Source organism: Antedon bifida, chromosome 11 (genome assembly GCF_963402885.1).
Source record: "Antedon bifida chromosome 11, ecAntBifi1.1, whole genome shotgun sequence".
Lineage (NCBI taxonomy): Eukaryota > Metazoa > Echinodermata > Crinoidea > Comatulida > Antedonidae > Antedon > Antedon bifida.
This window is the reverse complement of record NC_136236.1, coordinates 9,126,585-9,132,584: the sequence shown is the minus strand read 5'-3', so window position 1 is coordinate 9,132,584 and position 6,000 is coordinate 9,126,585.

Below are 6,000 nucleotides of genomic sequence, written 5' to 3'. Positions count from 1 at the left end.
TTTCATTTAATTCTACATAATAGTAATTATTATTTCTTTTAGATCAAACATCTGACAAGAACCAATGGTATTGTTGACGAAAAAGAGAAATCAGTCCTGCTTAACTTCTTGTACGATCTTGGGGAAATTGTTTACATGCCTGACAACAAATTATTAAGGGATCAAGTCGTGCTAGATCCGATGAGGCTGGTTGAAATTGTCACCAAATTTGTAACTGTGGTTCCCCCAAAAAATCCAGTGAGTAGACTCATAAATGTCTTGCATTGTAAAAACGTGTTACAGTAGTATAATTACTCCTGTTCTGTGTAATTTATTATTCCTTAGCAAAGAATTTGTCATTGATAATATTTTATAAAGATGCTTAACATTTTCTATAGATAAAATAAAAGTATGCTGTAAGGCATCATTTCACTGCGTGTACCCGGTATTACCGGGTATAAACATATGAACTGCATATAACCATCATTATGGTTATGGGTATGGTAAAAACAATTATTTACAGTAATCATATTTGCCTATAATTTATAGCACACACTATATTTTTGATAAACTTAAATATATTTGCAATGTATTAAAACTATTTTTCCTGCACTACATGCGACCTTATTTTTTAATATTGTCTTCTGTAATGATGTCATTAGTATGCAAATTACCATTTTTTTTACTCCAAACCGTAGACCAACCTTTTACCCACCACAAAAATATTTACAAAATTATCTCAGTAGGTTTTTGCAATTTATTAAAAATCACCTGTTACGCACAGTGAAATGATTAAACCACAATACTGTATTATACCAACACATGGTTCATCTATATTCTAAATGCTTACTGTATCTATTTCCGTCATCCTCACAACTGTTATAAACACAAAATACGATACACGGTTGATAGTTGGTGTTTTTTTTAGTCCGCTAAATTTAGAACATCTTTTGATAAGCTTGACAAAGGCATACTAGAAGAAGACTTGTTGCGTAAATTATGGAAAGATAGTAAAGTTGACAGCGGAAAGAATTTTGAGTTTCTTGTAGCACTGATGATTCAATTAGGTTTCATTTGTGAGAAGGAGACAACCAGCAGCCAAGATGTGGTAAGTACATCTACAGTGGGTTTTGTTTCTTTAATCTGTCATTTTATGCATGTAAGATTTGGGGTAAAACGTATTATGGTTTAATCAATTTCAATAGTTTGGATTTTTAATGCTCAGACATTGTTTGAATACATTTTCTACTGAAAATGTCTAAATGATAGAGTATCTCTAGTTTGCTTACTATGCTTAAAGTAATCTAAATGGCATTGTTATGAATTAACAATTTCAGAAATCTGGAAATGGAAAACGGTCCTTTTTTGTGCCACTGCGACTTGCTATCAAGAAAAGTCAAGTGAGACAAGTACCTGATGATTCACAATCTATCAGTAGGCCTATCTATTACGACTTTGAGGGATATCTGCCAGACGTGTTGTTTCCATATTTAATTATTGAATTCCTTAATAAATTTCAAAAGGAAGGAGTTGACCCAATACTGTCATGTAATTATGCAGAACTTTACCTCAACGAAAATCATCATGTGATTTTGTCTCTTGACAAATATATTACTAAGAAGGATGAGCGAATGTTCTTGTTAAAGGTAATATATAATCTCTAATGTTCAATAAATATCACTAAATTATGAAAGTTAAATATTGTTGCTTAGTCTTTCCCTGATCTGTCATGTCAGAATTTACTTTAAATGCATATAAAACTAAATTCTGATAACAAAACATCACATCTATTTTCACTTTCTAGATGGCTATTAAAAGAACAGATTCTTTTGACAAAACGAGTAAGGAGGAACCTTCAGCTGAAGCATGTAAATTGGTATGTTTCTATACCAGTTATGTTATCTATCTATTTGGAGGTAGTTTATGAAAATACACGTAGAAAATTTCTCTCAGGTTTGCTTGATGTCTGAAAATGTCTGCATATATACAATGTATACTGATTTTACAAATCAATTACAAATTATTTTCCAACATTGCAATGTATAGTATAATAATGAATGTTTATGAGTTCGATGGTAAGAATATTTCATGAGTTGAACAATTATCTGCACTATTTTTAACGAAGCAGAGAGCCAAGTTGAAAATAGAGCAATCAAAGAATAACATATTCTCTCCATTCAATGAATATAAAACATTCATTATTTGTTTTATAACACACCTATTGTTTATTAAATTTATCCATCGTAAATCATTGACTAATGTTAGGCCCGGGAAGCTAAGTCATTAAAAAAGGCGGTGATCCAACTTTGGACACAGAGTAGAACAGTAAACAGCGTAAACAAATTACATCCATGTTTTTGAATTGAATTATAAGTAATTTTAATGTGTACTGCCTATTAAAAGATTTATTCCGAATCAAGTTCTCAGATTTACACCATAAATCCTCACATTACATAAAATGTCTTACATTTTGAGCTACTGCATCATTGATGCTTTCATATTTGTTGATATGATATCTTAAATTCAATTAAATTCAAATCAACATTAAATTTATATCTTTAGGTTTTGTCAACAGTTGAGAAGTCATTCGAGCAAACTAAAGATGGTGGTAGAAGGGGGATTCCATTCAAGAGATGCATTCCTTGTCGGTGTAGTGATCAATTAGACAAAAAGCATTTTCAAATTCTTAAAGATTTCCAATGCAGGAAGTTAACGTGCACAGAAACTGGAAAGTCTGTTACAATGGATGTCACATGTTACAAGCGGCTGTTTGGATGTAAGAATCTTTAAATGTATTCTCTTTTTTTAAGTACATTTTCATTAATACACTACTTTCTTCATGAAGGACTCTCACTCATCCCTACAGCACAGGAAACTGAAAAACAAAAACATGCTGCTATTAGCTGTGATATCTTCATTCCTCTTACTAGTAGTAAGTACTGTACTACTGTAGCAGAATCATTATTGATATTCTATACATTGTTACAACATGCTGCTATTAGCTTATAAAACAAGTCTACTTCATTTAAGTCTAAAGTTTAAATACTTTTTTTCAGTCTAGCCAAAAGTATTGTATTGTCAGCTAACTAAGCAATTTTACCTCCTGTTACTTCTTACATTTATAGCCATTTCCTTGTATAATACCAATATTCTTCCAAAATCCTTTCTAATGATCCATTACTCGTTGTAATCGATAGTCTCAACCCATTGTATTGAGTCCTGACCTAAACCAAATGACAATTTATTTATTAAAACTATCTTTGTATTCTAGTACAATTTCAACAAGTAATGTTTTCACCAGCGAAGCTTCCTTTATTATAACATTTCTGATCAGTATCTATTACGTCACAAACTATCAATTGTAATATATTAGTAATAGCATTATCAATCTCCTGCTTTTTAAAACTTGATTTAATACCATGTTTGCACATCAAGAGATTATTCCTCTGTTGTTCCTTTGTTGTTGCGATAACTGACCATTGGCATTTATTAAAATAACAATTAAAAGCATTACATAGGGTGTCAATGGAATTCTAAAACGTTTGATAAACCATCACTGCCTAAATCCTTATTAGATTTCATTTCAAACGTGTTCTTACATTCATCAATGTTTAGAATCCCTTCATATATTGCTTTGTTTTTCTGATAAGACATTAGACATCTGACATTAGTATTATTTAGTAGGTAACTTAAAATACCTAAAATTGTGGTTTCAGATCATTATATGCCTAATCTTTATAATGTAACACAAATAATCTGGAATTTTTATTTTTTATGGAAATAATTATTGTATTGTTTATTTGTTGCAGGTGTTGTTGGGACATCCAGTTCAACTACAGGTATGTCATATTTTTTATGGTATTGGTTTAGATTAAGTGAATATTAATTAAAATGTACAACTTTCTTCATTAAGAACTCACTGTCACACATCAACAGAACATAACAGGGAACTGTAATAAAGGAATTTGTTGATACGTATATAAACAATGTTACAACATTGCGTGCAAATATAGAACGCGTTTAGATAATTGCAATAATGTTGAAAGTAACATCACACTTTGATTACTTTTAGGTAATTGTGACGAAAACGAAGGCACACCACTGAGTCGCCAAAGTCATCCAAGTGAAGGTAAATTACCAGTAGATAAAGATAATAATGATATTGGGTATTGTCACGATGTGTTTGAATATATTTTGTTATTTTGACACAGTCTATTTTAAACCAATGCTAACAGAAATGTATGTAAATAATCTATGAATATTTAGCACTCTTTTAAGAAACTATTCAATAATGTTTGATAACCAACAAGTGGTCATAAATTACAAAATGTAATGACTTTGGTCCTTAGTTAGACAATAGGTAAAAAGACGTCACACATACTTCACATTTATATTTCAAATGATCTGAAGTGGTATATTAACACATTATTAGAAAGGCCCAGAGAAGAATCTACTTCCTATGTAGACTTATGTCATTTGGCATAAACTCTGCTATAATGTCATCCTTCTATAGGTCAGTTATTCAGAGTGTCATAACGTATTTTTTAATGGTATGGTTCGGTAGCGCTACCGAAAATAAAAGGCGTGACCTAAATAGAATAGTCAAGACCGCATCGCATCTACCCAATTGCCTTTGGAGAACATATTTTCTGATCGTCTTCTAAAAAAGGCAATGGCTATCACAGATGATCATTTTCATCATTCATTTCAATATCATAATGTTCACAAATGCGAATGAATAAACACCAAATAAAATATTTTTGTTTATGAATCCGAGTCAGAAGCTAACGAGGCAAAGCAGCTAGTGCCAGTTACAGAGACAAAGCCAGAATCAGAGCCAGGCTCATTACCTCTGACATACATTAATGTAGCCATTTTTTATTTAGATATACTATGTACCATTCTAATGATGAAAGCAGAAATATTTGTAAATGGATGTTTATGATTTTATTATGGCAGTAAGCCAAACTATTATTCTTTTGATTGATGATAACTGAGATAACAATTCAAATTGAATTTCTGGTAATAAGATGGTACAATTATTACTGTCATCTAAAACTTTGTTTTTGCAGCAAACCAAAAAGTAAATAAAATGGCAGACTTGAATAAGAAATTCAAGGACTTAAAAGCTAATCTTAGTAAACATTATGCTGGTGATCACTGTCGTTTGGTAAAACTATGCCTATACGATCACTTGCCCTTAGGAGACTTTGAACGGCGTGGCTTAACAGCACACAATTTGTTTAATAAACTCCAGACAAAAGGTTATATCGAACCTTCTAATGTCAAGTTACTCCTGGAGGTCGCAAAACTGACAGAAGTTAATGATGCTGAACATCTTGTACTTGAGTATATTAAGGATAACAATATTAAACAAACTCAAAATAATATAAAACCAATGTCGCCATATCGAAAACGGTTGTTTGCTGCTTTACAACAAGTTGAAGGAGACAGTTTATCAAATGTTATTGCTTACTACAACCTTGAACATTTTGGATTAACAAATATCTGGGATGTAGTTTTCAAATTAGAGAGTAACGAAGAATTGAAAGATGAACCAGGCAAACTAGAGAAATTTGCAAGTCGTCTTAACGAACGTGCAAAGAAGCTACTACTTGATAGAGGTAATATAATTATTATATTCTTTCACTTACAAGTACCGATAATTTTCAATAATTGGTATAAACATTATGCTAAAATGTGTATTCTAGTACAATTTCAACAAGTCTTGTTTTCACCATCAAAGCTCGTTTGATAAGGCGCTGACATTAGTATTATTTAGTTAAGTTAGGATACCTAAAATTATGTTTTCAGATCATTATGATCATTATAATGTAACACAAGAAATCTGGAATTTATATTTTGTTTGGAAATAGTTATTGTATTGTTTATTTGTTGCAGGTGTTGCTGGGGCATCCAGTTCAACTACAGGTATGTTGTATATATTATTGTATTGGTTTAGATTAAGTAAATAATAATTAAAATGTACAACTTTCTTCATTAAAAACTCACTGTCACACA